Raw genomic sequence first — 12,061 nt, forward strand, 5'->3', positions numbered from 1 at the left:
GCTCTCGCATACAAATAGTGTGAAAATGGAAGCCTTGTCATTTTCTGTTGAACTTTGTAGAACTTGATTCCTACCATTTTGATAACAACATAGTAGTAGTCCTTCTAAAGGAATTAAATGTTGATAACCTGATGGCACTGCTCAGGCTGGAAGTGCTTATTCTTTGAATATATAAGAAACATCAGCTCCTAGTAGTGCAACAAAATGTGTCTAATTTACTCCTCAGCCCACCCCCGAAGGAAAATATTATCTTGGCAAACATTGACTCAATAGTTCTGTGTCTGTATGCTGTTTTCTTAATGGTAGTTTTACAATACTTACAGTGGCCGTGCAGTAAAGCTATTTTCATTTTAGGTCATTTTGAACAAAGAACAACCACATTGAGTAGCCTTTTTTGTAAAATGGTTTAAACTCTTCCTTTTGCCCCCTTTGTTACATTTTCTGGGATCACCAATACACTTCTCTCATCGGTTGTAGGCTGTTGCACCCTTTCCCCCTATTCTACACTATTACCTTTTTATTTTATTGAATTCATTATACATGCTGCAACCCTCTTGCAAGGAGGTGGCATGCCAAACATGAATTTTAATGTAATGTGTCTCTGCTAATTTCCACTTCCCCTTTGACCTGTTACCAACCTTCTTTCCTTAAGAGAAACATTTGAATTGCTCTTGGGGGTTGTAATTCATTTGCAAAGAGAAGAGTTGTTCTCATACATAGGCAACATGTGTGTTGGGGAGAATTATCAGAAATGTGCTAATTCCCTTCTACATTAGAGGCCCCCAGCTCTTTTTGCTGGACTTTAGGACTATTCATTTCTAACCTGGAGAGAGAGAGAGAGTGAGACCTTTTTCCCATTCTCTCATGTTTTTTTTATGTGATTTGGACTCTGTGTTCATGTTTTTTTTGTGATTTGGACTCTGTGTTTCCTTTGACTTTGGAGTCTGACAAACTCCATAGGCATCATCTGTACATTGTGACACCCAGCACTTTCAATGCAGTGGCACAGGGAAGTCTCTTGATTTCCCAAAGGTTTGAATGCCTGCTCTTGATGAAACTACTGTTTCCAAGAGCAGTGAAGTGAAATTGACTTTACTTATATTTTGTAACTTTCTAGACCCAGCACACACTATCTTACAATCCGGTGCTGGAGGGGTTACTTAGTATATCCCCTTTGTCTAGTTTCTCATGTAACATGTTTGTTACGCTTTATACAATTAGTGGCTGGTGACAGTGGTTTACTTTTTCCTACCATTGTGTGTTTTTACCGCGGGCTGCAATTGCAGCTGCAGTGAGACGCCCATGGGTGCCCATTTTGTTAAAATGACCCCGGTTTTCTTTTTTCACCATTTCTTGGAAATGCCCTCCTTGAGATTTACTCTGTGCGCCAAAATGGGTTTGGTCCCTTTGTTCATTTTGTCTTTGGCGGGATTCACTGGTGAAGCCCGCCTCTGGCTCCAGCGTGTCTGGCAGGGGCAGTAAGTGAGTGAGGTGCCCGAAACTCCTAATTCTTAATCCCCTTGGTTAGAGAAATGCACCCAAATGTGATTGACCGCTGGCTGTCCTCGGAGGGCAGCCACCCTGCTGTGTGGTTAACAGCTAGGTTGTGAATGAATCGGAGAAACCTTCATAAAAGGCAAGGCTTTTTGCTTGGAAGGCAGACGACCACTGGACGAAGGAATCCGAAGAAGAACTTGGAAGAGACGCTTGCTGCAACTCCTGGACCGTTGGTTTGCCCGGGGAAGCTCTACTGCACTGCTGAAGCTCCGAATTCGCCTCGACTAGAGAAGCCCTGCAGCAGACGACTTCTCCCCTTGGGTTGGTGGGACCAATCTACCCCAAAGTGAACTCGTCTGGACATCCTCTCAGAGCTGGCTGTACTTCCCTTGCTGCTGCAGGAACCGATTGCCAGGGAGAGGAACACCAGATCGAGTGCATCGCTTTTAAGTCGGACCTGAGCTCCAGGAAGATCCTCCGGACTCCCAGGAAGCAGGACTGACCAAGCCTGAGCCACCTCAACAGAGTGCTGGACCCCAGATGCGAGGAAAGTCCATTAAGGTATCGGAGAACCACAGTGGTGCTGTTTGCGAGAGCCACGAGGAGCTGAAACCGCAAAGTGCTGCTGATCTGAAATGTGCCCATTGCTGCCGCTGACCTTCCATTCATAGTGTAGGAGTCCCCAGACGTCCTCCCTCTTGTCCCCACGACTGAGGCCCAGGAACACAGGATCTGCAGACCTACACAGGAACAGAAGCCAGGTGGAAGCTGTTTTTCTTCTAGCCAAAGGTACTGTCTAAGTAAGAGGACTTGCCTCTTGTTGTGTAGCCTTACTAGCTCTCAGTTGAGATTTGACTTGGTTGCCCTTGCAAAGTTGTTTGCAGCTGTGCCCCTCACAAGCCTCCCAGCTTGTGGCCCTACATTGATTTCATTTTTATACAGAAACTTCTAAAACATTGTACAAGACTTTTTACCTACCTGCAAGAAGTGCTTCAGCTCACCTAGACTTTTGCTCAACTAACATTGGCTGTCCTGACTCGCTGAAAGACTCTTCTTACCTCTGACTTTGTTCTTTGCCTTTTCCCCAGGAAAGGGTTAATTTACTTGGCAGTGGAGGGTTCTAAAAGTACTTGCCTGCTTAAGAATATTTGTTAACCATTGTTTTGTCTCCTCAAATACTTTTGACACTAACCTCAGTATTGCGCTAAATGTACCAGTGATATATTACTGTCCACGGTGTCCTAGATATTTTCTCACTTGGGGTGGAGGAAGAATCGGTGTGCCATCACAAATGGGTATTTGCTGATTTAGAAAAACTAAGTGTGTGTATTTTGAAGTATATTTTTGTGTTACCTCTATATTGCTCCCTTCTAAGGAAGGCTTATTCAACTGACTGCTTAATAAATTAATAATTGTTTAATCAAGAAACCTTGAGTGTAAGTGTTTATTTGGATACTTGTCACTGTGAATCTTTGTGTGATAACCCTACAGCTCACATTGACCCCTCTTGAGATAAGCCTGGCTGCTCAGTCACTCTACCAACTTGTGTAGTGCATACTTATACCAAAGGTTGGGTAAACTATTGCCAAGAGGTCAAGGCTGGTGCAGTCTCCCACAGGGTACTGCATACAATCTTGCCTAACACTGTGTATTAGAAATCCTATGAGGAGACAACTTTTTTCCCCAATCTTCATTGGTTGACCTGTTTGCCTACCTCATGAAAAAGTTATTTGGAATGGGAACCTACTCAATGAGGTCTTGTGTCTTAAAATTGGTACCAAGGTTGTGGGTTCATGAGTATGATGGATCACCTTTCTTTTAGATTCTATGGATGTACACACGGCTTGCCTTATTTCAACAGTGATTGCTAGCCACTAATCTAAAGTTAAACATTCAGAGGTGTTTTTGCCAAATGGAAAAATGTTTTGGCAAAAATGGGGGCGAGAGGTTGCCATGTTGTGAGGTGCACCTGTATTGTGTTCCGATTGCAAACTCAGTAGCCCTAAACATTCCCCTTGGTTGTTGGCAGTAGAGTAAGAGGATGGATCCTGGGGGGCAGGGCTGGTTTCTGTGGAGGGGTGGACGGATGGTATTGTGATCCTGGCGGTAGACTGAGGAGCACATGATACCTGCATGCTTGAGTTGTTGAAGGGAGGTGACATTTCTAGGGCTTGTGACAGTCTTCTGTCCAAACTTGCTGGTGGGTTGGGGGCTCACCAATGGGGCTGAGAACAACCATATGCCAGGACATGCTGGGCCTTGTGGCGCCATAGAGGATCCCTGGCTACCCACACCATCTTGCACACGGTAGGCAGGCATTTGTCACATCACTACTGCAGATGATTATGCCCTTTAAGGGAAGTGAGAGCGCCGATTCAGTGGGGCAGACCATTCCTGCCCACTCCAGTTCACTTGCACAGAAATACAATAGTAAACCACTGGGAGAAAAAGCAGGACCTGAACCATATTATAGAATCTGGCAACCCACCAGTAACCCCCAAGGGCTCTGCGCTTATATGGCTTAAAGTAGTTTAGCTATGGGAGGCCACCCCGTGAATATAGGCAGGGAAAAGATTGCCCAAGGGAGCCAAACCCAAGTCCCACATCAGTGCTATAAATCAAAACCATGGGCAGGGATTGTTGGCAAATCCCCATCCCAGGAAACTCAACCTAAGGAAACGCACCTGGGTTCCCTTACATCCGAGTGATGCTGAAAGGCAGGTCCATAGCCCTATGAAAGGCACTACATATGGAAGAAGGCTGTAGGGGTTTGGAGGTGTGAAGTAACCTCGCCGTGACACGTAAGTAGGTAATATGGTAGAACTTTGGGGCGGCAGGCTGTGCCTCCATAAATTGGTTCCGGTGTGCAGAGAGGAGAGCTGTCAGTGCTCTTGGCAGAGCGTGCTGGGGCGGCAGGCTGGGCCTCCATAAATAGGTTCCGGTGTGCGGAGAGGAGAGCTGTCGATGCCAGTAAGACGGAGGTGCAGTAGGTGAGCTGCCGGTGCCCTCAAGAAAGTGGGCTGGGGGGCGCTCAGTGGCATCTTGCGTTCAGCGGGTTATTCTCGCACCAGCGGGCTATGTTGTAGCTGGTCGCATGTAGAGCAGCGCTTTTCCAGGTCCTGTCACGATCAGGTGACGGCACGTTGGTCCTGTCGGGGCCACGTTGAAGAGTGGCTCAAGGATTGGCTAGCTGCAATAAGGAAGTCTGGTGGACGTTGTGGTGTGGTCTCACCCTGGTGTTATTGCAGTGATTTTGGAGACCTGTAACGTTTATTTGAGTGAGAACATGAGGAACATAATGCCCTGTCGTGCTGTTAAAAGAGCTTTCAGGTTTGTGACGTCTTCGCACAGCAAGAGACTTTGCGAGGAATGGACTTGGGGACGGTATATGTGCTGGATGGCGGTCGAGCAGCCTGGGCGCAGTGGCGAGGATGCCATTCCCAAACAAAGTGTACGTTTTCACGGACATTTTACTATTGCGTTTACTGGAAATGGTTACTGAGCATCGAGTGTTTGCAGGAGCCCCGCAGAAAAGGATGGCAATTTCTGCAGTTTCGTGAAGAAATGGAGGCATCAGTGTTCAGTATTCCAGGTGACCTTTTTGCGGGCTCTGTATGGATTTGACCCAGTAGTGTCATTTGCTAAATTGGAACATTAATATGAAATTGGTCGGACGTTAACTTTATGCGTTTTTGAGGCCAGCGTGTATGCAGTTGGTGCCTGTTGTGGCCTCTGTTAGTGTGTATTGTGTAGGGCCTGTGTGATGGTGTGAGTGGGTGTGATAATAAATGTTGTGGCCCGTTGTATTGAGGAAGTGGTGTTTGGTCAATGGTCTGTGTGAGCATGGGTGAACGCTTTTTGGACCGTGCTCACTTGAGCATTGTTAATACTGAATATTTACCTTCCAGGGATGGAAGGTGAGGGGTACTAACCTGTACTTAACTTGTCGATTTTCCCTTTCAGGGGGGTGGGAGGGAGAGGGTGACACTGGGTATGTACAAGAGTAATTTATCCAACGTAACAGTTTTCCCTTACAGGATGGATTTCTAATGGAAATGTGGTTAACTTTTCTTTTTCAGGACGGACTTTTGGTTCACATATTGTTTTTTTGTTGTGATTTACATGTAATGTAAAAATGTCTTCACACGGATGGACTTTGGGTGGAGGGTTCATCAGTTTGGACTGGATTTGGGGCAATTTTCTGCATGTATTTGTGAATTATATTATGTTTGATGTACATGTTGGGGCGGGCCCATGGCGCTCTTGTGTGCATGTTCCAGGGTGTATGCATTTCGCTAGTGTAGTGCATGTGGGATGCAGAGTTTTTGTCTCCATTGTGGGTTGTCATGATATGCATGACTTATTAAATGTGGAGCAGCTTTAGGGCTGTGGCTGGAGGTTGGGGTCTACTCTAGTGTTTTATTTCGGGTGTATTTGGTCAAATGTTAAGGTGTTGAGACTTGCCGGGGTTGTTATTTGGGGCAAGTCACTGTGGCAATGGTGGCTGAAGTGGCCATCGGTTCGGTTATCCAGGTAATTGGGTTACTGTTAGGTTGTGTTTTTAGAGGCTCTTAGGGAATTTTGGGATGTAGGGTCTATTTATTTTTAATGCTGATCATTTCTTCGGAGTGAGGTTGTCAGATTTCTGGGCAGTGGCTTGGAGCCAAGACGTTATATCAGTTGTTTTTGGGCAGTGGTGGTTGTCAGTTGCATGGTTGTTCTTGGTGGTGTTGAATTTTAACTGGGTGGTTCTGGTATGAGGTTTTTGGAAATTCATGTTGTTATGGCCGGGCTCTTTAGTTTGTGGTGGGTAGATGCTCTAGGTTGAGCGGGAATGTGCTTGGACGTGGCAGGTCCGTGGTCCTGAAGGGCAGCTCAGGGCGGGAGGTGTTGGTGCTTGATGGGGTTAGAGTGTTAGCAAGGTTTCATTGGGTATGTTATGGGTGTGGCAGGCCCATGTTCTAAGGGGCATCTTAGGACCGGTGGATGCTCTGTTTATTATTTTTAGTTCTTGTGGGTTGGGCTATCGTAGTTTGGTTGTGTTTTGGTGTTGGTTCTTCATGGTGTGGAGTTTCATTTTTGTGCAGTGTTTTACTTAGAAGGTATGTGTAGGGGTTCTTGGGAATTTATGTGATCTAGTGTTCATTTGGGTCGTATGCTTTGGTGTCTGTGGCTTTGCAGTGTAGTTAGGGTAGTACCTTGTTGAGGTTAAGGTGACATTTGGTGTTTGGTGTTGTTGGTAACATTCCGTGCTGGCCACACGTTATGTGAAGGGGTTTATGCATTATAAGAAAAGTTTTCTTGTGATAGTGAACGAGGGAGGATGTGTCGTAATGTGTATTAAGTGCTGGAGTGTTGTGCATGTGAATGGAAGCATGACTTGTGAAGATGAGAGCGTGCAGTGCGTGATGGCGTGGATACATTGTAAGGTTTTCAGTTAAATGTTACTGCCGGGTGGGGTGTTGCCGGTGTCGCACATATCATCTTATGGCAGTACCGCATTGTAACAAGGAATAAAGTACGACAATAACTTACCTGTCTAACGGACCTTATTTGCCAAGGTCACAGCAAGGTGCTTATTCAAAGCAGCTGGAGAGGCAAAAAGAAGCACCTGGAGAACGCTCTGGCAAAGGAGTTGGAGCAAGATCAGGAAACGGGAGAGTCCCTGAGCCCGGGAGAGCAGGAGACAGAAGGCTGGAGGAGAGACCTAAAAGGTTGAGCTAAGGAGACGGGAGCCTGAGGGCGGAGGGGGTGGTAAGAAGGCTGAGTAAGGGCAGACCCTAGAAGTGCGGAATGAGGAGGGGGGGCCTGGGAAAAGCAAGACCATGGAGAGCTGGCGAGAGAAGGGTCTAGAAGGTTCGGAGGATATTTACTCAGGGAGCTGTGATTAGCAGACCTGCAGGTCTTGAAGTTGAGGAAACTAGAGGGCTGATAAAAGATATTGGACCATGAAAGGTGGACAAGAAAAGAGAACAAGATAGAGGGAAAATAATGGTTGATGAAAGATTTTTTGCAAGAGGTTGAGGAGTGAGAAAACATCCAGAAAGAGGAGTGTCAAGTTGGGGTTCTGGCCAAGCAAGACACTGACACCCGTGTAGGAGCAGGAAACATCTTTACTGAGTTCCAAATCCGGGTACAGGCTGCAGGAATACATTTATGCCAAATCAGGTAAGTCACTTGGACAGACATCCGCCGGGATCCTCTCTCAATCAACCCATCTTCTCAACTGCCATTAACAGAACCATTCAGAACATAACATTCTCACACACAGCATTCTATGTCAGTCACTCACAGCATTCCATGCATACAGGGCAGGGTGCAGGGAAAGACAAGATACAACATATCTTCCCCCTTAAACAACACAAGACGCCATTAGAAGCAACAGACATACATACACACACAGCCTCACACGTGTACATCTATCTGCCTCCATGACATGCAAACAACACCCAAATAACCAACTGCACCCCTCTCCTTTTCTACAAAGTAAGAGAGGAACCCAGCAACAGGAAAACCATCATCCACACAGCAAGGCTCATCCACACAAAAAGGATGACTCCAATAACTCACTCCAACAGTGTCCCTCTCTTCTACTGAGTGAGAAAGAAGCACCAAAAGCAAAACCAACTACTATTTTCCTCTCATAACAAAAAGCACCTCGCCCAATGCAACCGGTCAGGCACACAACCCAGGGTGACTAACACGCAGCACCAGTAAGCTGCCCACTACACACACATACTATAAACAAAGATCAGCCCTCTAACTACAACATCATCCATTTAAACTGCAACACATTGGCTGCTGCACCTTAACATGTGTCCCAAAACCCGCACGGCAGGGCACTCCAAGCACTCCCGGTGTCAGCACCCCACAACACACCTGTGCAAGCAGACCACACATCACCCTCAAATGGAAAGCCATTGGACGACCAACACACACCATAACCGCAACACACTGGCTGCCACACCATAACATGCTTCCCAAAACCCGCAGGGCACTCCAAGTACCCCAGGTTTCTGATACCCCATACACAAGAGCACTCCAAGCAGCACTCCGGGTGTCAGCACCCACAACATGCCTCTGCAAGCAGACCACACATCACCCTTGCAGTGGAAAACCAACAACCAATCACGCACACCAAAACACAGCACACAAACACCCACATGTTAAACAGAATTGTTAGGGAGAATTCTCATGGAGTACTAATTCCCTTCAGCTTAGACGCCCTCATTGCTGGATTTTGAGGACTTGATTTTTTACCTGGAAAGAGTGCGGGCCTTTTTTTCCCACTCTTTCATGTATTTTGAGGTGTGTTTTACATTTGTGTTCTTTGACTTTGGAGTTTTAAGATGACTCCATAGGCATCTTTTCATGTGTGTTACACAGCACCCTCAGTGCAGTGACACAGGGATGTCTTTTTAAACTTCCCAAAGGTTTAAATACCTCCTCTGGGATAAACTACTGTTTCCCAGAGAATGTAAGTGAAATTGACTTTACTAGTCTTTCCAAATTACTAGACCCAGCACACACCATTTTACAATGGAGTGCTGGAGGGGTTATCTAGTATCCCCCGTGTCTAAATACTCATGTAGCGGTGAAATGCTACCCTTTCCTATTGAAAATGCTGGTAGCAGTGGTTTTACAACGAACTACCATGATTTTTGCCGACCGCGAACACCGGTAGCTAAAAATCACAGGAGCCATGTTTTTCAAGATGGTGCCTTAAGCTCCTTTGTTTAAACGTGTCCCGGTCTTCTTTTTTTTTGCAGTTTCTTTTTGGAAAGGTCCTTCTAGTGTTTGACTCTGCGCACCAACCCAGGTTTTGTCCCTTTGTTCGTATGCCTTTGGCGTATCAGTGTCTGGGGTGGGCAGGAAGTGAGGGAGTGCCTGAAACTCATTGTGCTTTGTCTCCTAGGAGACCCAAATGCACTCTGGCGTGATTGGCTGGCTGACTGTCCGGCAAGGACAGCCACTCTGCTGGGTGAGTGACAGGTAGGCTGGAATGAATGGGAGAAAACTGTTTAAAAGGCTAGTCTCCAGGACTGGAAGGCAGAGTTGACCACTGGAACGAAAGAACCGAAGACGAGCTGGAAGAGGACGGCTGCTGCAACTCCTGGACCGTTGGTTTGCCCAGTGAAGCCCTGCTGCAGGCCCGAATTGCCAAACTCCATTCGACAGAGAAGCTCCTTCAAGGGCGGCTTCTTCCTATGAGTTGGTGGGAACAACCAACTCATAAGACACCTGGATACCATTCTCAAGGCTGGTTAGGATTAACAAGGGAGAGGGACACCAGTGTTTGTTCTTGAATCTACAGCTACTGGAACTGAAGTGACTCCATCTTATTTGCTTTTTTCAACAATCCCGTGCAGTGCAGGATTCCCCCGACGTCCTCCCTCTTGTCCCCATGACTGAGGCTCAGGAACAGCGAGATCTGCAGGACTGCCGGGAACCAGGACTTCAGCAGCATTTGTTTCTTCCTATAAAAGTACTATGCCAAACCTGATTGAGAGAACGCCACTCTCGCAGTGAAAGTTCGTGAAACTTTCCCAACTTGCTGGCCTAATCAGCTTGTGACCCGACATATGATTCTTTTTTCGCCTAAACTACTTCTAAGAACTTTTGCCAAGACTTTACTGTTTGATACCAGAACTGCTCTTTTCTATTCAGAACACTAGCCCATTGACTTTGGCCTGGCCTATTGACTTAAATTGAACTCCTCTGGTGAATTGAAACTATTTGCACCGTCTAAAAAGTATATATGATCTATTTTACTTACCCATGTCTTTTGCTCTTTTTGAAGTACTGAACTGCCATTTGGCTCCTATTTCAGGGGAGCTCAAACTGTCTCAAAACCTTAGAATTAAATGTATTGAAGTGTATTGGTTTATAATATTGAGCCATCTTCTAGTGAAATGTTTTCTAAATGATTGTATAATAAATTAATACATGTTTTTACCAAGAAACCTTGAGTATAAGTGTTACTTGAACCACTGTGATTGAAAGTCCTCTAACTACTTGTACTGCTCACATTTACTCTTGAGATAAGCCTGGCTGCTCAGCTCGCTACCAAAAACTGTGTGGTACAGACTTATACCAAAGTTTGGTTTGATTAACACCTGTAGACCTAATTGGGTGTAGTGGTCACAGAGGGTACTGCCTGCAATTCTGCCTAACAAGCATCATTCTCAAACCCGCTCTATATAATTATTCCATTTAAACAAATCTTAAACATTTAAAATGGCAAATTGTCCTTTTTTTTCTTCACATTTGCACTAATACTATGCATTTTAAACCAAGATCTTGCTCCAACTGAATCCTCGCCTAAAAGTTCAACCTGTGGGAAAAGAAACAATTGACATAAAATGAATACCTTTACTAATGATCAAAATGCCCAAACTGTGGAGCAAAATTGGTAAAACAGCACAGCATGCTTGTGGGAGAGGCCCAGGAGGGGTAGAAGAAGCTCAGGAGTACAGGGCAAGGTGAAGGGCAAGGGCAGGACCCTCTTGGAACAAGGCTTGGGGTGAGACACTGAGGGTGAGAGAGAGACTGGAGTAGGTAGCTTGGGCACTAGGATTCTGAAGAAGTAGTGTGTACCCTTGTCAAGAGCTTAGAGCTGCCGCCAGTCTCCCAAGCATTGTTTGAAAGCCAGCTCCACAGGGACGCTACTTATAGAACATAACAGCAGGCTGGAGTCCAGAGCTGAGACCCAGAGAAGAATGGGGAAGAAGGGTCCATGGAGAAAACACTTAAACCAGGGAATAAGTGCACATAGAGGGGCCGGAGGGGGAAAAAACGAGGGTGCAGACCCCTTGAGTGTGAAACTATAAGCTTATCGTTTAGTTTTTTAATCTGACAGGAGAGACCCAACCACAGAATTGTTGAACACTTTGTTTCAACGCTCTTACTTCCTTCTCCAAGAGACACTTTCTTGTGTTAAGTTGTCCTGAAGCACTACCCGTATCCTGAAGAATAACCATCCTTAAAATGTTAATTCGTAGTTTAAGCCTCTACGTTTATTATTTTAGCCCCATTTTGTCCCAGGTGCCTAATCAACCTTTGTGTCTGAAACTTTGGTGTCGACCTCGCTTGATCTCTGTCTATGCAGCAGGCTCTCTTTGCAGGGGAGCAGACTGAATGTGTCCAGGCACACGTGCTTTGTTGATTGGTGGGGCTCTGGGCATTCAATGGGTTTGGCTCTAGTTGGAGAGAATGTGAAGCTGAGATGCACACTGATTAGCCACAGGGTGGCACGCCTCTGGGTTAGGAGGTATTTTGGTGCTAAGCGCTATAGGGAATACTCGGAGGGTGTGCCCTTTGTTGTTGGGAGCCAGAATACTTTGATATTGGCAGCGATAAGCCAATTTCTAATTTGGAAACCGTGTTTAAAATGGGGACTTGGCAGAGGACTGTAGGGGCCTTCCTTATTCATTGCATTTTTCTCCCTATATCTCCCATGTTTGTACAAAGTTTCTGGTATTGGTTATAATAGTACATTTTCATGTTCTTCTGTACTTTTGAGAAGTACTGTCTCACATTTTATTTCAGCATTTTGTACCGTATA

General features: G+C 45.8%; 1 protein-coding gene across 2 annotated transcripts in view; it reads left to right on the forward strand.

Annotated features, from left to right (window-relative positions):
* The window catches only part of SAMM50 (SAMM50 sorting and assembly machinery component), a 396,549-nt gene that overhangs the window by 366,146 nt on the left and 18,342 nt on the right, over positions 1-12,061 (forward strand). The gene's annotated exons all lie outside the window — the stretch shown is intronic.

Source organism: Ambystoma mexicanum, chromosome 12 (genome assembly GCF_040938575.1).
Source record: "Ambystoma mexicanum isolate Mex_15411 chromosome 12, UKY_AmexF1_1, whole genome shotgun sequence".
NCBI lineage: Eukaryota > Metazoa > Chordata > Amphibia > Caudata > Ambystomatidae > Ambystoma > Ambystoma mexicanum.